We start from the raw sequence: 24,528 nt of genomic DNA, 5'->3' as shown, positions 1-24,528 counted from the left end.
CTATTTATACTGAATTGCTGTTCATATTCACAAGCTTTGCTTTGGTTTACAGTTAGATATTTACCACGAATTTACACGTAAGTTATGAAAATAAATGTTAAATTAACATCATAAGTTTTCTCCTTTGCTTACTTAAAAGTAGTATTTTTAAATCTCCTATCACTTTATTTTTTCTTGACTCATCCTGTAACATCAGTAAACACACACCCAATCACAAGTTTTGAGAATTTTAATAGTCCACTTGAATTATTTTTTGTGTGTTTGTTTGAACTTTGATCTTCAAATAGATTGTAAACAAGTTTTGGAGGGATGAGCAGTGTTTTTCTGGTACAGTTAACTTATTTCTGTCTCCTTAAACTAGTTTGTCTTTATGCTTTGAATGCTACAGTAATTTCTTTAATCAAATTGATGGAAGTCCCTTTCCCAGCCCACACTGAAACCAATTTATTGGTCATGATACGCCAGCCATGTTGCTAACAGTCGTAACGAACTGTCAGGCGATATCGCAGTGAAGCTAATTTGAAGTCATTAGGTGTGCAGCGTGCAGGCGACAATTTGTTACAGTGGTTAGGAACACAGCTGACATTTCTGAATGGCTTGGTTCGGCGCAGTTCTAGATGAGGCCAAGCAAATTGTAAACTAATTTAAACATCACTCTGTATTATACCAGCTACTTTGTCTTACACTGTTTGCTAATAAAGCACCCTAAATTAAGTCAAAACTCGTTAAATAGGTGAGCTTGAGTGTGTTCTGTAGAAGATACCTACACAAGGGCTACTGCATGTAATAGAAGGGTGAGAATTTGATCAGATGGATAGTTGATGTTGCATTTCGATTGTAATCACACCTAGATGACTTTTAGAAGAAGCAAAAAAGACACAATAAGATATGCTAAAAGGTGTTAAGACCTTTGGGAATTGTGGCAGTGGGAACAGCCAGAATTTGCTTAAAGGATATATGGAAACTTATTTGGAAGGAAAGTGTTATGAAGGGTTTTAGAGCAGAAAGAAACAAAGCTAACATTTGTTGAAGTGTCCAGAGACTTTTTTTTTAGATCATCAATATATATTATACCATTTATATTTATATATTTTATCATTATATATATACACACATGTGTACATATACATTATATATACATACGTGTACACACACACATATACATATATGTACTCACATATTTGAAATATTGTTATTCTAACCCAGGGTTTCTCAGCCTTGACACTATTGGTATTTGGAACCAAATTACCTTTTCTTGTGGGGGGCCATACTGTTCATAGTAGGATGTTTAGCAGCATCCTTGGCTTCAACCCACTAGCACTCGAGTTGTGACAAACAAAGATGTCTTCAGACATTGCCAGATGTCCCCTGGGGAGCAAAATCGTTCCCCCTCCTCCCCAATTGAGAACCATTGTTCTAACCCAGGAATCAGGTATTATTATCTTTAATTCTAAGATAGGGAGATTTGAGGTAGATAGAGATAAAAATGCTAGCTCAAGTTCACAAATGCCTTCCAGTGCCTTCAAAGCATATATTTAGCATTGCTTCCTGGCGTAGAATCGGGATATTTTAATGTCCCAGTTGATTGCGCTTGAAAGAACTATTTCAAAATAATGATGATGATAGTGTTATTGTTATTAATAACAACAGCATGAAAAGCTATGTCACTATGATTACAAACCACACATTATTTCAGAGAACTCTGCCCAAGTTCTCCCTGAATACAGGGATTTGTTAAAACCATATTTTGATATTGTACGGACATTCCATAATAAGGACCAATAAAAGTCAACAGCTCCTTCCCATGTTCTCTGGTAAGGAAAAGTGAATGATAAATTTGTGGGTCCAGTTGTGCATCTGAGTAGAAATGTCAGCTTACAAAGGAACTTGTCACAGTAAAGGGGCTCTAGTGACTTTTGTGAAGACAGTAACTTTAAATAACTATGAGTAACAGCATTTCCAGTGGTGGAAACAATTACTATACGATTATGTGTTCAGTCTTAAGCTGAGGCTTAGAATTGGTGGGCACTGACGTTATTTTCTCCCCATAGCAGATGCCACAGGAGGTCACTCTGGGGTGATGATTCACAACTCCGGTTTTTGTGATACCCTGAGGGTGTTTTGAATGATTGCAAGGAGTATCTTGGCTTTTCAGAAAGGGATTAGCAAAACCAGAATAAACTGAAATTCTTTCTAACTTTTGAACAATGAGTGGGCCATCCAGCATTTTGAGGTAGGAGAGGATGCTCTTATATCAGAGTGCTGGTACACCTGGGTTCAGGGAGCTTGGACACAGCAGCAATGTGGAGTTGGTTTAGGAGGGTAAAGACAAAAAGAATGTAAAGATAAAAGTCACATTTCTGCCTTGATAAAAGTAAAATCGTATTCTTGATAAGGGGACCCAGTCCTGATAACTGGGGTCAGAGCTGAAATAAAAGCCAAATCCGAACTGAAATTTTGGCTGTCTTAGTCTTAACTTCAAAACTCTTTGTTTTTGTAACACTTATGTTAAAATTAAAGTGAAATCTTTTTTAAAATATACTAAAATTCCAGGCTTGGCTCTCTTTATGCTGTTCTCAGTTTGTGTCATAACACACACAGACACACACACACAGACACACACACTTTTTTAAAATTAAATTTAACATCTAAGATAAGATCAGTAGTCTTTCTGCTCTGCTGGGAATGTACTTTTGTATCCTTGCTTTTGCTACATAAAAAAGTAAAGAATTCAACAAAAGAAAATATTGAAGAAAAATACATATGGAGTGGTTTTTTTTTTTATCAGTAAATAGAATTAGTTGACTTACTTAAATAAATCATATAAATGGAAAAGCGTGTTGTTATGAAACATGACCAGACTTTATCTATAGAAGAGAAAAGATCACAAGGTCTTTAGAAAATGCTTGACTTTAGTTAGAGGAGCATGAGGGCACAAGAACAGATGATGGTGCCCTAATAGCCCTTTTTAAGAATGACAGGGCCCCGCCATTAGCATCCTTTTATATCCTTGGAAATTGCTCATGCCTCGCTTTTCTGGTTCCTATCTGCCTGACTCTTTTTTATTTCTCTTTCAATTTCGTCTGCGCTCGGATAAGCGCATGCTAACACAATATGATTGAGCTGTAAAATGGAACGCTGTCGCCTCTAATCTCTTTTATGTAGATACGGAGGTACTGCACACTGCACTTCATTCTCTCCCCATTGTTGGCCTTTTTTAGAATGGGCTGCCAAGTAATGGAGGCTCCGTCAAATATTAGAGCTAGGTTTCACAGGGTGTGATAAGACGATTATCAGCCCAGCCGTCAGATCTATTATTGTTCTTCGCGGTTGATTAAAATATTATTATGTACTGTAACTTCGTTAGCAAAATGCAGAAGATGCTTAGTTAGAGGATGCTTTAAAAAGCATACCCCACATTAGCTGACCTATATAAGTGGCTTAAATATATTTATGGATCTCGCCAGACAGTTTACTTTAAAAGAACAGAAAGGTATTTGAACAATTAAGGGGATGAATGCATTTTAGAAAACTTTTTTCCTTTATTAAATATGGCAACTTTTCAGGTAGGCTTGCTTATTTTTAACATGAGAAATTAAACAATTACTAAAAAGGAGGACTCTGCTGAAGTTTGGGGCCTCTTAGTCACATTTTTAAAATCATGTCTACTGTAATAACATCAAGCAGGAAAAAAACAATTTTCCTACACACAAGTGAAAGCAGAAAATATTAAGCTCTAAAAGAAAACCACACTAGGAAGATAATGTGATAAAACAGTCTTTATGTAAGTTTTTCACCAGAAATCTAAAGTATAGAAACCAATATTTTCCATTTACACTGGCAGATTTTTTGCAAAAGCATTTAGTTAGAATAATGTATCAAAAATTGCTGATTGAGTTGGCTTTTTATATTTTTCTTAACAGAAGTATAGACTTTTCTAGAAATGACAGAAATCTCTAAAGTACATAGATTAACTATTTCTACATTAGGATATAAATTTTGTGGGAGAATACCCAAGAATATTTTGAACATTTATTGCTGATGATACTGTTTAAAGATATATTTATTGTTTGAATTTATTTTATGTAGAGATCAGTTTTTAAGATTATAGCATCACCCAACCAAAGTTGTAGAGGTTTTTCCTTTTTTAAATGCACATTACTTATCTTAAACACCATTAAGTGATTATGATGTGTGCAAAAGCACAAAAAAAAGTGGTGGGAATAATTAGTGTAAGATTATATTTCTATTTTGTAACACAAAGTGTGTTTCCATGTGTATATGTGTGTGATTATGGTTTGATATTCGGGAAACAGGGCATGGTTGACTGAGAGAGAGTTAAATCATATATAAACAACACCTAATACTGTTTTGGATCTGCATCATTGGCACTTGAAAAATGTTTTATTGATTAGTTGTTTAAAAATATGCATAGCACAAAACTGTTAATGGGCTGTGAGGCTCTACCCTCTGCCCCATCCCATAACTGAATCTACATATAGTTGCAATTTCTACTTTGCTATGAATGACTTAAAGCGATTATAGCTTCTTTTCTCAGGATTAATTTTTCTTTTGTGTGTGTAACATAATGATTTCAGTAGTAAGAAGTAGTTGAGTCTTTTAGTTAAGTGGAGAAAATGTAAATTTAAGGCCCAAAGCCCTGGCACTTAATAATACTATTTAAATTATAAGTATATTCAATTACCAAATATTTGGAGGTTATATTTAATGTACCTGGTGGCTATATACCTGTGTACCTGTAGTTGTGGTTTATAAGGGTGGAATGATTCTGAAAGTAAAATGAGAAAACCTGAGTTGCAGTTGAGTAATTTTTTGTGAGTTACTCAATTGCTCTAGGCATTAGTTATATCAATCAAATGAGGAAAAACATATACATGCAAGTTATACACATATGTCTAATTAATTTGCAAATTATAAAGCGTGACCTAAACATAAAATATTCAGCATTCATTTTAGTTTCTAAGAACCTGCACATATATTTGCCATTTTATTGCAATTAAAACCAAGTGATCCAAAAAGTTAGTATTCATAAAAGCTATTTCAAAAAATATTCAGAATAAATATGGCTTGTAATAGAAAAGAGTGAGGGGAGGCTTATGTAAGCAGGAGGATCCTTGTATGGATATTGTCATCATTCTGTGCTAGGTGGGCAAGATCATTAGCATCTAAATAATTGAGTCCTTCCTCCTTGGCCAAACCTAAAATAACTGAATGTCTATATCAGTCTCTGAAGTCACGACTGTGATATGGAAATATGGGATATGTTGTGAAAAAAAAAATAATCTGAAATACCTCCTAAGGACTTCTTCATTTTCCACAGCTACCCTTGCTAAAAATGGAAAAGTATAGATCAACATACAAGTTGCAAAGTTTCCTAGACTGAGACCTGGTTTTAAGAGACAACCCAAATATTGTCAAAGATGCTTGCAGAGACCTATCCTCACCACTCAGTGCCATTGTTTGTGACCTACTGCAGCGTTCTGTTACCATGCTGAATTACCTGTGCTCATGTGACCTCTCTTCCAGCATTACTTCTGCTTGATTACTAGATGTCCCAAAAATATATTTGCCATCCATACATGGCCATGCCATTGTATACCTCTGACCAAAGAGGAATCATGATTTCAAAGCAATCAGGAATACAATTTAAGTATTTGAGTGTCTGCTATGTACCTAACACTACATTTGATACTATGGCAAATATGAAAGATATATATGACATATCTCTACCCTGAATCATGTATCTATGTCTCCATAAATATACATGCATATGTGTGTGCATATATATGTGATAATCTCCTTTTTCATGGAATTAAGCTTTAAAGACAAAAATAACTAACATCTACATAGTTCTTTATTGTTTACGAAGCACTTTCACAAATCTTATTGGATGTCCACAACAATTCTGTAGGTGTTCTGTAGGTAGTTTTATTCTTATTATCCATATTTTATAGATGAGCCAACTCGCGAGTCAGGAAGTTTGACTCATACTATTAGTGATGTTACTCGGATACATAGAATATTTAACTTAAATGACTTTTTACCAGTAGCTTCGTTATGTCTTTCTTCCCACTCCTCAAATGACAAAAAAAATTTGTCATTTGTTCCACATTACCTGCTTCTCATAACAAGTCTAGGCAAATGTAATATATTTGCCCTATTAAATTTTATCTATACATTTACAAAATGAAAGATCAAAGGAAAAAAGGATGAGTCAAAAAGGAAATGTATGACACATCTTCAAATTAGTAAAAATCAAGGTATTTGATTGATAGTGTACCCTAGACATCCCTGATCGCAAATTTTAGTGAAACAAGGAATCACTGTTTAGCTGCTACTCATCTGAATAGTTGGAAAAGTCCTTAAATGATTGGTGGCTAAAATTGGATGCTCCCCCTCCCCAACTCTGCTCAGATTCACTGGACATTGAATTTGATTGAAAGTTATAGGTAAAATAGAGCAGAAGTGAGTTGCATGACTTCCAACCATAGCAAATATCAAAACTAGTAGCTTTACCACTTAACATTGAATCAGTTTCTTCCTCTCTGCTTCTCTCCTTCTTTTCCTTCCTCCCCTCCTTCCTTCCTTGCGTAAGCGTTTCGTGAGCTCTGTGTCAGGCACTGTGCGTGAAGAATACACACATGCATACAGCACGGGTTCTGCTTTTAAGACCCTCACAGTGTAGTGGGCGATTCAGAAAGATGAACTGACGACTATAACCCAGTGATGAGGGCCGGGCTAGTGCTCTCACACAGAGTCGCGTGGAAGGAGCAGGATGGGGAGAAGGTGTGGTGCAAGGCTGGAGACAAGGGCAAAGGCCCCATCATGAAAAATCTTGAATTCCATGCTAAGGAAATGACACTTTATACTGAAGGCAATGAGGAGCCATTAAAATCTTTAACTGAGCGACGTGATCGGAACTGCCTTTTGAAAAGATCAAAGTCAGAGGTTTTGAGACAACTTACATAAAGATTATCCAGCACTTTTGAAAATAACGTTACATTCCTGACTGTTGAAGATTTCTATAAGTGCTATGTCCTAATATATGGTAACATTTTCAGGCAAGTTCTTGGTAATTGCTAAGCTCTTTAGAATGACAAGGGAACAGGATGAGTCCAGTCATTCAGTTTACTATATGTCATGATCTTTCAGAAGCCTGAAATAGCCTGAAATCTACTTGAGGATGATCAAAACATTGACATCCTAGAGAGCTGGCCCAACTCCTATCTTTCTGGTCTGGAACTCTGTTAATGAAGCTGTTACTTCTGACTTTTTGGTTCTCCTCAAGGCTACTTGATGAGTTAAAGAGAGAAAGAGTTTTGTGTCTTGTGAAAAAATTGTTCTATGAAAGCTGATGAAATTTGGATAATCCATATATGCTGAAATGCTTAATTAAAATATCTTTTTCCACCTCTAAAAGGAGAATTTGAGGGAAAAGAGCAGGACAGGATGCCCGCATGTTTTGTTTCTCCATTCGCTCCTTTTTGACCCTCTCTCCAGCCCTAATCCCACCTCCCTTCTGTGGGCTGCTTGCCCTTTTTCCCCTGTGTCCCCCTTTATCTGCCTCAGCCAATCTCCAAATGAATGCGTGTCTATCCTGGCCTTGGCTTTGACACTCTGGATATATTGATTAATAGTTGCCCTAAGCTCCTTTTAGCAAATCAAATTTTCACTTTTAGCAAGGATTTCGCCTCTGATTTATTCAGCAAAGTGAAATGCACTAAATTGACTTTGACATTCAGGGAAAATAGCTGAAAAACAAAGAACAGAGGAAAGAGATATAAATTGTGTGGCAGCTGGAGACTTCCAGCATCAGAGAGACAGTTTTGTATAGAATACAGCGTCATTTAAAAGCACTTTTTAATCACACAGAGAGGGAACTTCTTCAGAAAAAATTTAACCGCTGAGTTTTCTTTCTGAAAGAGCAAGTAGGTATTACTCAGCTGAACTCAGAATTTCTGGTACCATACATTGTATTTTGTAGATAAAAATAGCTGCGTAACCAGGATTGCACAGATCAAAATTAGTTTGTGAAAGCTAGAAAGTAACGTAATTATGTTGGAAAAGAAACCTTGAAGTCATCCCACACAAAACAGAGTGGTTAACTTGCAAGTATTAGTGCGTTGTAGTAGTGTGTGTCTTGTGAAGAAAGGAGCTTTTTCATCACCATAAGGAGAATTTGAAATAATTTTGGATCACACACTTCGGTATAGAGAGGCCTGTGACTTTGCTCCTCTGTATGCCTTATTCCCAAGAATGTCAGCCTTGACTGTGTTCTTTTATGGAACTAAGTCAGCCTACTTCCTTGTTAAACCAAACTTCAGTGAGTAAGTAACCATCAGGTTCAAGATACAAAGTGTGGTTTGATGTGTAAAAAGACATGGCGCTGGTGTGGATGAAGCAGAGAGGAAAGGGAGTTGAACTGAACTCACAATGGGTGCTTGGGGAGGAACTAAAGGTGTAAGGAATATCAGGGACTATTTTTTGATATTGCGATCTAATTGACTGTTGCATCACCTCTGTTGAGGGATTATCAGAGTAGCAAAAGGAGAGGGGGAAGATGAAATCTACAGCTGGAATTTGCTGTTCATTTACCTTCTTCCTGTTCAGTATGAATTTTCCTTCTTAACCAAAATCGGAGTCTACATAGTCAAGGCCCCGGCCTCCGTTGAACTATATATTTTATTATTCTCTTTCCTTTAATTTTCAACAAATCTACATCCAAAGCGACCCAAGCTATCCATATCAGTGGCATTTTACAAGTCAGATAATTTCTCAACACTATACCACATATACCCATAGGCATATGGTTTCCCTCAAATTAAGTTGCCTCTTCCCCATTTCAGGCCACTTTTCAACCCTCGTAAATGATTCTTAATTGGAAGAATCCAATTAGAAGAACCGATTTAACCTGCCCAAATCATTTTAATTGACCATACTTTCTAAAAAGTTTATGCTTTATGATAAACAGACATAACACCTCCATTTGTTTATAAATACCTTGATATTTCTCTTAAGTAGAGAAATTTTCTCTTTTTATCCCAGAAAAGAAAAAACTATGATTTTTTTTGTCTCAAGCAATCAACAACTTTTATTTTTTATTTATTTTTGTCAGGTTATATTTTTTCCTCTGGCAGGAGGCAGGAATGATGTACAAAGTATACAAATGCCAAGAAAAGGGAATATTTAGCTTTTGTCTTATACTTGGATCTCTTATGGTGCCATTCAATATTATTATTATATGAATTAAAAAGTCTTAGGGGGCTGGCCCTGTGGCCGAGTGGTTAAAGTTCTGTGCGCTCTGCTTCAGTGGCCCGGGTTTGCGGGTTTGGATCCCGGGCGCGGACCTACTGCATTCATCAGCCATGCTGTGGCAGTGACCCACGTACAAAACAGAGGAAGATTGGCACAGATGTTAGCTCAGGGCAAATCTTCCTGACCAGAAAAAAAAAAAAAAAGAAGTCCTAGTGCATTGTAATTTAGTTCAAGAGAAAAATATACAGGATAAATACCACTCCTTGGTAATTCTGAGAGCTCTGTTCAATTCAACATATTAGTCCTCAAATTTTACCAGTCTCCATTAATCACATACGTTTGCTTCCAATAAGGAAATTATATTTCCAGTGCCAGGGTGGGCATTAAGGCCTAAGTGCACATCGTTAATATTATAAAATCAAGAAGGAGAAAGGACTGATGTCTTCAACTGAGTTTAGATTAAGCAAATGAATAACTGGATGTCCAGGTCAGCATCACAGCCTGTCCAGTTTCAGAGTCATCGGAGCCCAATTAAATACCGTTAACTCCAGAGGTGTCTCTGAAGAGCAGCTCCCTCCTCTCCCTGTGAAGGAGGCTTCACACCTGCTTAACCTACATTAGGAAAGGATTAATTACCTGAAGTGCGGGGCCCTTCAGCCAGTCAGCACGTTTGTGGCAGGGCACATGGTGGCCTGGGCTGAGGTGGGAGGGAGGGAGAAGGGGCAGCTGGGGGTTCATGGGAAATCTAACTCCTCCTGACGCGGTCAGCACTTTAGGAAAAAGAAAGTCCAGCTGTACTTATTCTTGTGCTTTTCTGCGTCATGGGAGAGCCCAGTGGCAGAGTGTTTTCAACACAGATTTGTACACATAATGTAATCTATGCAGAAATAGAAGTATAATGATGTACACCTGAAATTCTTACAATGTTATAAACCAATGTTACCGCAATAAACAAAAAATTAAAAAAAAATAAAAATAAAAATAAATAAATTTAGCAGCATAAAAGAAGGCTATTCAAAAAAAAAAGAGGAATACACTCGAGAAGGTTGTTTCAACCGTGCATGTTCCTCAGGTTACCTTTTTGTGGAAAAACATAGAATAATTATTTAAGGCATTTCAGATTTATTTCTGTGAATTGCTGTTATTCTGAACTAAAGTGCTTTGTGATAGATTTTCCCAAAGTTTCTAAAAAATGCTTGCTTAGAAACATGCTTAGAAGAAGCTTTGTGACACCCTTTTTAAATAAATGGGATAATGTCAAAGAGAGATCTCTTCCCCCCAAAAAAATCAGTTCTGGGATGATAGAGCCAGAAAGGACTTTAGAGATCATTTGCTAGAACTTTGCTTTTTTTTTTTTTTTTTTTTGGTGAGGGAGATTGGCCATGAGCTAACATCCGTTGCCAATCCTCTTTTTGCTGAGGAAGATTGTCCTTGAGGTAACATCTGTGCTCTTCTTCCTCTATTTTATATATGGGAGGCCACCACAGCATGGCTTGATGAGAGGTGCATAAGTCCATGCCCAGGATCCGAACCTGCAAACCGAGGGCCGTCGAAGCGGAGCTCGTAACTTTAACCACTATGCCACCAGGCCAGCCCCTTAGAATTTTGCATTTTAAGAGGAGGTACTATATTGTAGTGGGCAGTGTACCATTTTTGGAGTTAGAGACCTTGGTTCAAATTCTGATATTGCTACATGCTGTGAACTCAGTTTATTTATGTATAAGATGGGGATGATAATGTCTGCTTTATAGCTTGCCAGGACAGTTCAGTGAGCAAAAGTACATGAAGTGCCCAATCCCATCTTTGATGTGTAATTGTAAGTGTTAAATAAATGTTAAATGCCTTTACTTGCAAATTCACTTGTGGATAAAGACACTTAAGACCAGGAAAGTTGAATGAATTACCCAGAGTCACAAGCTGGTCAGCAACAGAGTTGAGACTAAAACTCAGGTCTTTTAACTACCAGTTGGGCACTATTGATATTTATCATTGTCACTTCCAGTTTTTCAGGCAAGAATATACATATATATGCACAGTATTAAATCTTAGCAAGTTATCATCTTAACTTTTTCTCTATTCTATATTATACTACATTATATTGCATTATATACAAACATATATATATTTATATAGACAATATATTGCTTTTTTTTTTTTTTTGGTGAGGAAGATTAGCCCTGAGTTAACATCTGTTGCCAATCCTCCTCTTTTTGCTGAGGAAGATTGGCCCTAGGCTAACATCTGTGCCCATCTCCCTTTATTTTTTTATATGTGGGATGCCTGCCATAGCATGGCTTGATAAGCGGTGTGTAGGTCCATCCCTGGGATCTGAACCCGCGAACCCTGGGCCACCAAAGCGGAGTATGCAAACTCAACCACTATGCCACTAGGCTGGCCCCTGACAATATATTTCTTTATGATAGACTAGCAGCGAAAATGTTATAGAAAAATTATTGTAGTATATTTTAAAAATTGTATACCACTAATTATAACCAATAAACCCATTTTTTCTTTTGTTAATCTTTGATATAGCCTGGGTATAATATCTGGGTATATCAGATCAAACCCCTTTATTTATCTATAGGTCTGGCTTAACATCCTTCTGTTTCATGCAGGGGGAGATAGTAGAGAGAAATCCCTGACTGAGGTGAGGTTAGAAAACATGGCCTACAGCCCAAAGTGGCCAAGAGTTTGCAGGATGGAGGATCTTGATGCGTAGCTACATGTCTAGATGACATAAGAATCAAATTACATGGATACATGAGGTGTGCCTTATTTATAAAGCAAAGAGACAGGAGACATATACTCGCTATATAAACACTGATACTATCTTTGAGAACAATGTCTCTGGCAGATCGGTATATAACGTTTGGTTAAAATTAGCTTGTGAATAATCCACAGAGTTTAATTAATGTAGTCAGTTATCCGACCCATTACACTCGGTGAGGGTTTTAGGTTTTAACATCTCTGTATTTGCCATGAAACTTTAATTCAAACTTCCAAGGCAATTTTATATAGTTAGAATAGAATTATTTATTATTTAATTTGAATCTGACCATACTATATTGTTATGGTTGAATAAATTTTATATGGGCTGAGAATGGGTGATGCAATTATCTTCAAAACATCAACTAGGAGAATATTTGAGATATCTGAATATGGTAAAAGTGCTGTAAATTCAGTTTGACATTTTCCTAAACACTTTGTAATATTCAATTCCCCAACAAAAATACCATGTCTAATATATTTTTGTAGCAAGCTAATACCTATTCCTTCATGCACTGAACCAAAATGTATATATTGAGAGCCTACTATATATAGGCCTTACACCAAAGTTGCTGTTTTGGGGAGACTGTCTCTGTCATTACTTTATGATTATGAGGCATAGTTGATCTATCAAAATGCTTTGGAACTTCTATTTCAAGAATGTTGCTCTGCAGCTCACTCAGGATTACAGTTTTCATTTTCTGTCACACATACTCAAGAATCTAGCAGAAATGGGTTTTGCTTGTTTGTTTGTTTGTTTGTTTTTCTGAGGAAGATTCGCCCTGAGCTAACATCTGTGCCAGTGTTCCTCTATTTTGTATGTAGGTCACTGCCACAGCATGGCTGCTGACAAGTGGTGTAGGTCCACATCCAGGAACCGAACCCAGGCCACTGAAGCAGAGCATGCCAAACTTTTAACAACTAGGCCATGGGACCGGCCCCAAGAAATGTTTTAAAGTGATCTAAGTCGGATGTCAACCATGCCTCCTGGCCCGGTATTTCAGAGTCTACCACTCTACAACTCTCCATCCCTCTGTTCTGTATATCAGTAATATTTTGTGGACTAAATTGAGGGCCAGCAGCTGCTGGAGAGCGTTTTTATGGTATTTTCCAACCATATATATGTGGTTGTTCTGAACCCATTTGGATTTTAAATGGTTAAACTACCTGGGAAATGGAGTGGCTTCATGAACAGAGGTCTACTTACTGCATTAGGAAGGATGGCAGTATTTTTACTTTAAGAAAAAGTTTTTCATTTGCGTTGACTTAATATGGGAATCTAGAGCTGATTAGAGCTGTAGCTTTTCTCAAGATTGTTAAGGTCCCGTTGCATCTCCTGCGTTAACTTTTGTTCTTGCCTGCAACAGCACAGTTCAGAGGTGTGGGCTCCATGTTGCATCCATACTTTGCTTGTTATCCTCTTATCAAGCTCTTAGCATCCCTTTGTTTATTTGAGGCGACAGGAAGACTGTGTAAAGGCTGCTTAGTCAGGGATATCAGCCTTGTTGGCAGGGGAGTGATTGCCAGTTGAAAAACAAGGCATTATTGCTCATTTTTTCCCTCTTATTAGTTTGATTACATTTGCAAATCAAATCAATCCATCAGACATGATCAGGCCTCGTCCGCATTTTAAGGAATAGTAATCTCCGTCTAATAAGATGCAAATGTGTCACATCGGTAAGTAACCAATAAATCATCGTCTTGTCTTTGGCAATCATTAAATATCAGAACCAACAGTCAATTTTTAGTATTTTCAATTTGCGATATGCCGCTGGAATATAAAGATAGATGGACGTAATTACACAAACCAAACACTATTTCAGTTCATTCCAGACAGCAAATTTAGTGGAAGGTATAACTGGCTTGTCATCACACTACATTATTCCTAACGGTTCATGCAAAGTTCACAGACGAGCTTCAAATGGACATTGGTTTTTTTTTTTCAACTTCTAACAACGTCCCTACAATGGCAAGCAAACTTGGATGTAAGGACTTGAACTGACTTCCGTACGGCTGTGGCCGTCCAGTGCCAACATGACAGGAGACATATGCTCTCTCCCATCAGAAACTGCTGGCAGTACCAGCTCCAATCTTTGGTATTTTCTATTACAAAGAAGATGAACTCACAGATGTAAAAATAAAGAAAAACAAAAACAACCAAGACCTCTTCAGATGATTTAAAGATTTTATTTATTCATTTTTTTCCCCCCAAAGCCGCAGTAGATAGTTGTATGTCATAGGTTCACATCCTTCTAGTTGCTGTACGTGAGACTCGGCCTCGCGTTGGACGGAGAAGTGGTGCCTCGGGGCGCGCCCGGGATCCGAACCCGGGCCGCCAGCATCAGAGCGCGCGCACTTAACCGCTAAGCCACAGAGCCGGCCCTCTTCAGATGATTTATACCATCCTCATCTATTTTGACAGAATAGTTTCCCTCAGGCGGAAAATGTGCAGACAAACTTTTTATTTTTCTAAGTTTCACAGTTTTAGAGCTTCTCTGCTTAGGCAATGTATTCTCTTCACCTAAGCCATTCTTTGTGAAAATGTGCATGTATGCAGTGATATGGCCAGGGAAGAAAGAGTGTGTTAATTTTTGGCACAATAGTGAAATGTTGACATATATAAAATTTTATAATTCAAAGGATAAGAAATGAAATTGTTTGGATGGAATATCTGATCTAGATGTCTTTTTCCCTAATTATGCTTGTTTGGCAACTCAATATCTTCCCATGAACTGTGGCAGTCGCCCGTTTATTTATTCATTCATTCATTTGCAGAAATTGTCTTCTCACCAAGGGAGGATCCTTCCCAATCTCTCTTGGTTGGCTGTATTTGATTATATCAATGCAATCAATATTCATACTTTTCTGTCCTTCCTCAATATTTTTCTCTTGTCTCTCCATTTCTCTTTTTCTGAGTTCTAATATAAAAAAACTTTTTGAAATCATTGATCTGATGAAATTGAAAATTTGCGACATTTCTCTCTTTGATTTTGTTTTTCTCTTTAGCCTCATCTAGTTACTGACATCACTTTGATTCTTTCCCTTTCTTCTCTGCAAAAGTTATTTACTTTCTCCAGTGTAAGCTGCTAAATAGGATGTGAAGAACATATTTACATGACCTTGGTTCACCTGCTACTTATTTTGGTGACAGTCATCATTGACTGATTTCAGTTTGTCTTAACAGATTTATCATATTCTTTATGGTTAAAACTTAGAGCTTAACATTTGGCAGTGCCAGTCTTCTGGCCTGCTAGAGAAAAGTAGTGAGAGAAGCAAAGTCTTTGGAATATTATTTAATGAAAATATCTTATTTAAAGTTGACAAAACTAAGTTTTTGACTGTGTTGCTTATTCATTTTAAATGTGTTGGCATCTGTATGATAATCGCTCTACTGGACAGTGGGATACCAAAGTAAACAGGGTAGATATGGTCACACCGTTGTGTAACTTAGAGTCTGTTGAGGGATACAAACAACCAAAGAGGAAATTACAACACGGTGTTCTAATTGATGGGGTAGCACAGCACACTAAGGGACTCCAACTTTGGGAAGCAGGGAAGGCTTCTTAAAGCCTTGGAAGCTTCTTGTGTAGGAATCCAGGGAAGATAAATGTATAGGGAGGTATCAAGATGGAGTTTTAGTTGAGCGTTAGCTTCCTTCTGTTAATGAAACCAATAATGTAGGTTAAACAGGCTCATTTTCTGCCCCATTTGTGAGCAGGTCTGGAGAACATCATTCGTTGAAGAATGAAGAACATTCTTTCAAATTTTAAGAAATTATCATATAGAAGTTGGATTAGACTCTGATTGTAGACAGGCCAGGAAGTTTCAAAATTAGACAATGAAAACATACACTAGCTTGAGGTCATGGTCAAGACACTTTGAATCAGCATAATAAACTTCTTAAATGTCTCACATGTGTACCTGTTGGATGCCCTCTCCATGCCATACATTTGGGCAGGCTAATGCACCGTCACTTTAGGAAAACAATTTTATCCTCTTCTGCCCCTCTTCCTGCACCATATCCACTCGACTTTGTAGATTTCTAGCATTCTTTTCCTTTCTGCAAAACTGTTGTGAATTTTTTAAATACAGCTCCGTTCTTTCCAGGTGATGGTTTTGCCAGCCAGCCATGTAGCTCAAGGAACCCCATACATAGCAGCAATTGCCAGGAACCCCTATGAGTTACAGCTGATGAAAGCCACACAGCTCATGCCTTTGAAGCTTTGTACCAGAACCTTATGCTCTCTCTAACCGATTTACATACCACCATGGTATGTTTAATTTGCTTTTTCATCAAATCAATAATGGGTCTAATTGAAAAAATTGGCAGTGCTACGTGCAACCTAACTACTGATCTCAATGTTTGCCGGCGGAAGGGAATGTTGCATAGCTCTGTTCAGACACCTGTGTTATTGGTGTGCTCCTGCTACTAATGCGTACAAAAACAAACATTAATACAGGTGGAGCATCTGCACCAATTGATCACTATGCTATGAGAATTAATCACCTGGCTTTCAGCTTGAAGAATAAAATTTACATCTTTAATGTATGAAATGTATTACCACGCAAGCTTGCACCATCGACTTAGGGTGATGTCAGCAGCCGAGCACGTGCAGCCCCATTCAGATGTGTTGCCCTGGACATGTGGACCTGGGTGTGTAAACTCAGGGCCAGGCTTTCAGCACTTGATAGCATACTTAAAATTTAGATTTGAGACTTTTTTGTGAGTAGTGATTGGAAAATATTGGGCAAGTATGAGTCAACCTAAGAGACTAATGCTTTGAACTCTGTAAATTTGACTGCAAAAACTGTATGATGAAACTTCTGAGATGGAATTTTATTTTTTCATCCCAATCCAGAATGGATTTGGGCAACATCATCGTCGTCATAGAACTGCATACACTGAGCGCTCACCAGATGCCAGGCCCAGTGCTAATTGTTTTTTATACATTATCTCCCTTGTTCTTCCAAGCAACTCTGCAATTGAGGATTGCCTCTGACACAATTTTATTTTATTTATTTATTTTTTTAATTATTTTGTTGAGGTCATATTGGCTTATAACATTGTGTAAATTTCAGGTTCTGACAGTAGTTTATAATTGAGAAAATGGAAGCTTAAAGAAGTCAAACAACTTTCTGAGATCACAAAGTTAATAAGGTAGAGGATGAGATTTAAATTCATATTTTTTGGAACCTGATTTTTATCTACTGATTTTTATCTACTCTGCTAACCCAAATTTCTGATAAACTAGTTCATTTTTTTTTTTTTTAAGTTCCAACCTGATTTTTTGTTTAGCACAATGGGATCTCAAAAACTTCTGCTGACAATCATAGATTTCATTGGTGCATCCTCATAATTGCAAGACTGGCTACATAATTGGTGGAGTCCAAGGCAAAATGAAAATGCAGAACACCATTGTTAAAAAATTATTAAAAATTTCAAGATGGCCACAGCAGAGCGTTAAACCAAGTGCAGCTCCCTACCCAGGGAGCTGGGTTTCACATCCATGAAACTGTCCTGCTGTTGCTGTGAGAGTTGGAAATTTTACCTGGGGACAAGTTTAGCAAATAAAGGAGTCCTTCTTATTCAAGTCTTGGGTATAGTTAGGTCCGGGAAAGTGCTACATAGACCAAGACAAGCTATTTTTGGTACCCTCATTCTCAACAGCTAGTAATTCATTTAGAAAGGAAAAGATGTTTTCCATCTTCCCTAACCAGTGGTTCCCACCCAGGGGCAATTTTGCCTCACAGGGAACATTTGGCAATGGCTACAGACAGTTCAACTGTCACACTCAGGGAGGCAGCAGGGAAGGGGGAGCATCTAGTGGGTAGAGGCCAGGGTTGCTGCTACCTAGTCTACAATTCATGGGACAGCCCTCCACCCCTTGGTCCCCAAGAAAGAATTATTCAGCCTAAAATGTCAGTAGTGTTGGGGTTGAAAAGCCTGTCTTAAACCATCATACTTGGCAGGTTTTTGAGTTTAGTATTCCATCTTGCAGATCTTGTAAATGAATACATAAATAGATATGGTAGCTTCATGACCAGAGAGAAGGCCTCACTGCACCAGAAACCACCTTCATCAACAAGATCAGTAAATATTTTTCGGGCCGCCAAGGTGCATTTGCACCAGCCAAACTCTAAGTTTTATCTTTGGTATTTAAAAATAACACAGAAAGGTTAGTGAACTCTGAAAAGTGACCATGGCACATTTGAATTAAGAGCTTTCTTGGAAATTTTATAGGAGATATTTATTGTGTGGCTAATTACATACTCACATATCATGGTGAGTAAGGAGCCATTGTAACACATTGAGGAAGCAATATGCATTTTAACAAATATATAAATATGTCTTTATTCATCAAGCAGAAACATTTTCTTAGTTATCTGGATGTGATGTTTATAAAAATTTATAAACATTAAGTGAACATTAAGTGATAAATGTTCTAACCACTCAGGTAAATGCTATGTATATTTAAAGACTTGAATTTTTTGACAGAGAAATCTTTTATATGAGCTTATACAAATAACATCAGAGTAACTCTAAAGATGTTAATATTAATCTGGACATTCTTAGAATTGGTGAGTTGGTGTGGGTATGTCCCAAGCTTGTCAATGAGTGGTATAAAGTTTATATAGAACCATTATATGTAAATATATTGCTGTATTGAATAAATACTTTGGCAATTACTTGTAAACATGTATGAGGGTATATAATTCGACTTTTCCTGGCATTTCCTAATCCTTAAACTGTTTTTCTAATCATTTAAGAGGAAAAACAATAAACCATAATAACCATATTTTTACGTAGAAATTTCCATTTAAACAAATTTTATGTCACTGTCCTTCGGCTCAGTGTCTCTCCGTCTGGAGATAATATATCAAATTTCAAACAGCCCCACTCCCTATAACATAATTGAAAAGGAACAGAAAAAAAATTTCTGGGTAACCTCTAAAGGTATTGTAATTATGAAGGAATCCCTCAGCCTCTCACTCAAAGGCTATTTCAGCCCTTTCTATGAACCATTCTAACTAGCTTGACTCTTCTTCCAATACACAGCAAATTTGAGGAAAGATTGATGCCAAGGGGAATCCGTGGACAGCAATAGGAAGGAAGAGTCTGCATGCAAAAATATTACATGCAGATCAAGAACTAAGAAGCCTAGACCTGGAGGCCATGTAGCGTGAGTTTGGGCAGGCCCACATTCCTCAGTTTCCTCTCCGGGCAACTCACTGAAGCTCAGACAACTATCTCACGGTAGTTCTTGGTGTGCTGATTCTGAGTCATCAGGAAAATAAAATATGTATTTAATAGACTTACTTTAAGAAGAGAAATACGTAATCATTTTAAAGGAATCTACCCAAGCTGACTAAAATCTTTAAAAAATGTTCTGGAATTTTATATAATGAAATTCACCTAGGTGAGATACTGCCTTCCTTTACAGGTCTGAATTATTATTACTATTAGTGAAATAATAGTAATGATAATGATTGTCACTGGCATAGGGATGCTCAGATTACAAAATGATTCCAAATAAATTTGATGCTCACTTGCATTTAATACCTGTAACATCTTTGTGAGGTTGTTATATTCACTCTCTTAAATGTTCTGATAAGGAAACCAAGACCCAAAGATTAAGTGATTTTCTCCAAATTCACACACTTGACTCTGTATGCACCTCTATCTCCTGAATAGTATCACTTGGGTAAATTGCTATTCACATTTCACAAGATATGTGAATTCAGTTTGTCAAAAGTGTCTGTTATCTTGATTTTGGGAACAATTTTCCAAGATTTTTGTTTTCATTTTTAACATGTATTGATCATAAACACAAAACTGATAAACTTCTGTAATCTCGTCTTTCTATTTTTTTAGATAGGTCTATCTCTTAAAAATATATATAAGCAACTTTGTCGTTATGATGTTAAGTGTAGATGGAATCCTACAAAGTTTAGAATGGTGTTAAAACACTGTTCAATTGATGGCGAGCGCTGTATTTTTGTTCAATAGACTGAGAGAAGACACTGCAACTGTAATAATAGTTTTGATAGTGAATCAATGGAAATAAATGAAATAGTGGTAATAATACAAGCTGGAATGCAATGTTTTTCTAATCCAAATTTTAGTAGTTAGTCTCCAAGAGGCAACAATTAGACATTAATATTGAGATAATAAAACAAAATTAGAAGCTCACTGGAGTCCTAATGTGATATAAACTTGTGTTGCCAAGATAATCTTCCAGCTTTGGGGTTCAAGGAATTTAATTCTTTACTCTTCTGAAGCTGTCAGAGATTAGTAGAGGCATAGAAGAAATTTCCTGGATGTTTGTGCTAAAGAAAGAATGATGTTTTAATCCTTAAATTTTTTTAATAGTGATAAATAACTTCAAAAAATTCCAGATAAAAGGATGTATAATGATATTCTTGAAGGCAGATTTGGAAACAATCATCTACGACCTGAAAAATTGTGTGTTTCCATGGCTTTGGGATGAACATTATGGTGCTGTGAGAAATTTCAGAACACACAATTTCTTGTCAATGATTTGAAGATGTTCCCATGTGCATTGTTGCAAATGGCGACAGTGTAGTCAATTTCCGGTTTTATTTGTGTGGTGCACTTAACTCATAGCATTTTTCAATGGGGTACTATTGTGATTTTGAGTGGGAAATTACTTATTTTGCAGTACTTTTAGCATCCTTTGGTTCTTCCACTAAACGTCTCAGTTCAAAAAACACCTGCATATATTTCCAAATGCATCTGCTGGGGGGAGAGGGACAGAGTGGGTAGTATTGTTGCCTGAGAATAATTTGAGTGGAAATAGACATTAAATTTAGACCAGTACAAATCAAAATGAACTTTTTTGTGCATGGCATATGCAAAACTATACGAACCATACAAAAGTGTGGACATAGCGCTCCATTAGTAAATGAATAGATAAATAAGTAGGTAGGAAAAAATTCAGTTCTACAACATTATTGAGTTTTTTTGTGTGGAATGTGCTGTTTTTAAAACACCGTCTAGTCATTAAAATATATTTGAAAAAACAGTATACAAATATGCAAGTTTAAAAAAACAAAGATTTCAAGGACAATTCCAGACACTTGTGGAATAAATGCTACAGTGTCCTAATGTCCCAATGTCCTACAATGCTACAAGTGTCCTAACTCAGAATGAGAAAACGATAGCTTTCTCGATATTATTGAAGTGTAAGCTCCCAAATGGCATTCCGTCTCTTCATTCTCCCATTACTTTGGTTGCTGATAGAGAACTCTAAGGATATATGTGATGCATGATCCATCCTTGCCTGAATGTGGCTCTCTGTTGCATACTTACATATTCATGTCTCGTTTACATATGTATTTAAGAGCTACAGCTGATTTTTAAGGATTACTTCATAAGGACTCAAAAAGAGGTGGGTCCTTTTATTCCTCCAGGAGAGTAAAAATCTTGAATCTTACTGAAGTAATTAAATAAGAAGTCCCACCTCTGGGAGGGAGATAGAAAATAGTTCAAGAAAGAGAAAAACATGGAGATCAGCAGGATGTGAGCATTAGAAGAGATTTCTTTTGCAAATACCATAGAAAGGATAGGAATTGATCACTCAGGATTAGTACTAGAATCACAAAACTCTGCCCCTTCCTGCCCACACACAAAACACACATAATACACCCACAGAATGTAATATATCCAGTTCTTTTATTTTTCCCTCCCCGAAGCCCCAGTGCATGGTTGTACATCATAGTTGTAAGTCTTTCTAGTTCTTCTATGTGAGCCACCCCCACAGCATGGCAATTGACAGACCGGTGGTGTGATTCCAAGACCGGGAAGCGAACCTGGGCTGCCAAAGCAGTGAGAGCGCCGAACTTTAACCACTAGGCCATCAGGTCTGGCTCTATCCAGTTCTTAAAGACTCACCAAAGAGTACATTTTGGGTCAGGTTATTACCAGGAAATTCGCCTGAGTTAGGCTCCCAAAGCTGTGGACAGAAAGAAAAAGCCCAAACCCTTGATAGTCGAAGCTCCCAGGAACCTACTCTCTAGTCACACTCAGAGATCACAAGGTTTGGTGTGACAGCTTTGAGGATAAAAGTAAATGGACTATTTGAGAAAAACTAAAGGTTTGGCTGAGAGGAAGTCAGGCAGGATTTGGTCTAAAAATGATTACAGACATAGAATAAAATAAAAGTTCAAAAACATATTTGGAATTTATCCTGACTTTGTCTAAGACAGAGAAAGATTTAGGTCTTCTCTTATAGTCCCTCATCTCATGCTCATGGCCAGGGTATATAGACTAGCTGATCAGAAAAATGATCAACAGACTCAGAAATATCTGAACAAGCCTGCTTTACTTAAATATCATTATTTCCTAAACTTATTATGAAACAGAAGTTCACACTCCATAATGTGTAACAACGTAGGAGAGAAGATAATGCCATTGGCTAAGAGATAACATTTAGCTCTCAATCCTTCTGTGATCCTATTGAATTTGCCTGTTAAATTCTTGGTGTAATTAAAGCAGATAGGAGCATTCATAGACTTTGTTGCAAATTGATATGATCTCCTTTGTCTGTGATCTAAGTGAGATTGCCCTGTATTTTTTAATTTAGCAGGTTAAGAAGCACAATTAAAATATCATGAAAAAGATCATAATCAGAGACCGTCTTTTGGGTTGTCCCTGCCAAGTTGATAAAGGGATCGGTGTATTTAATAATTACCTCCTTTGCTGTACATTTGTTCTATTTGTGGGCTGAAGTGTTAATAAATACCTTGCGCTATTCCAGCGGGAAAGGCTTTCCACCTAATTAATAAAACTTGGAAGAATACCTAGGACATTGAACCATATCTTTTTTATTAGTGCTGCCTGCCTCAAAAGAGAATCCCTCTCTCCTCACCACATTAGTAAATGTCATCTTCCTGGGTTATAAAGAAACCTCTTGAAAAACTGTCGGTTTTCAATAGAAATAAAAAAGCAAATTCTTTGATGGTTTTTTTTTTTTTAAAAGAAACAATTCAACCGTTGAATTTTAAGTAGCAAAAAATCCTAATCAAGCACAACAGGAATTGTTCTGTCTAAAGAACATACCTTAGTAAAAGGACCGGAGTAAAGAAAGGTTCATATTGGGATATAATTGGCTGTGAATTAGTCTTTTTTCTTTTTTTTTTTATAATTTTATTTATTTATTTTTTCCCCCAAAGCCCCAGTAGATAGTTGTATGTCATAGCTGAACGTCCTTCTAGTTGCTGTATGTGGGATGCGGCCTCAGCATGGCCAGAGAAGCAGTGCGTTGGTGCGCGCCCGGGATCCGAACCCGGGTCACCAGTAGCGGAGCACGCGCACTTAACCGCTAAGCCACGGGGCCGGCCCCTGAATTAGTCTTTATTTCTAGCTATTGTTTCTCCTGTGGTTCAATTGCTCAAGTGCTTTCTAGGCCTTCATCCTAGAGAAACTCAGAGTTTAGCATCTAACACCATTATATCTACACCGTTAACTGTTAAAATTTTTAAATGCCAAGTGACTTGTGAATATTTTCATTTATATTAAAATTGAACTTAGAAATGAAAAGCTTGAAGACACATTATTTCAAACATGATATTGACTAATAGAGACAACTTGCTCTTATGAGTTTATGCCTTGAATGAATATTTGAGCACCTACTTTGTGATGTAAAAAATAGACCAGCCAACAAAGTAAATAAGATCCTTTGTTTATGGCCACATTTAGTCTTTAGTTAGATGCTTAAATTATAAGTCTGATGTTACACCTTTTTGTTCTAATTAACAGTATGTAATAAGAGGCTGGCCCCGTGGCCTGGTGGTTAAGTTCAGCATGCTCTGCTTTGGCAGGCCAGATTTGGTTCCCTGGCACAGACCTACACCACTTGTTGGCAGCCATGCTGTGGCGGCAGCCCACATACAAAAGAGAGGAAGATTGGCACAGATGTTAGTTCAGCAACAATCTTCCTCAAGCAAAAAGGAAGATTGGAAACAGATGTTAGCTCAGGGCCAATCTTCCTCAGCAAAAAAAAAAAAAAAGTGTAATAAAGGAAAAATATGTGTAACAAATCATCTATAAAATTTTTCTCTGCATAGAGTATGGAAGTTTACACCCATTTCATTATATACGAATTGTTGAGTACATTGGCTTTGCTGAGATTCTTCAGAATATGAAAGTAGCAGTAGGTGAATTCTACGAGAGGCGTTAATGAGAGACAAGACTCACAAAGCTACCTCTATCACAGGCATGTGATAAGGTGTAAATATTAAAGTACATAAATTCTACATCAAATGTGGCCAGACGGTATCTCCTAGAATGGTTAGGGAAAGGGAAATAGGGTCTATTTTAAATTTCTTTGTTAAATTATGGTATTTTTCTTCCTGTTTATAACTTCATTTCAAATATTACTCTAATCCAATTAAAATTTAAAATAATATTTTTTACACTGCTCTTTAGAGGGCAGATTGAAGAAATATTTTGAAAGAAAAATTTGT

The 24,528-nt window shown here is 37.0% G+C and overlaps 1 protein-coding gene across 3 annotated transcripts in view; it reads left to right on the top strand.

The window, feature by feature from the left end:
* The window catches only part of ESRRG (estrogen related receptor gamma), a 612,201-nt gene that overhangs the window by 550,086 nt on the left and 37,587 nt on the right, over positions 1-24,528 (top strand). The gene's annotated exons all lie outside the window — the stretch shown is intronic.

Source organism: Ceratotherium simum, chromosome 36, assembly GCF_057802395.1.
Source record: "Ceratotherium simum simum isolate JZ-2026a chromosome 36, ASM5780239v1, whole genome shotgun sequence".
NCBI classification, from domain to species: Eukaryota; Metazoa; Chordata; class Mammalia; order Perissodactyla; family Rhinocerotidae; genus Ceratotherium; species Ceratotherium simum.
This window is presented reverse-complemented; position numbering and strand designations above follow the sequence as displayed.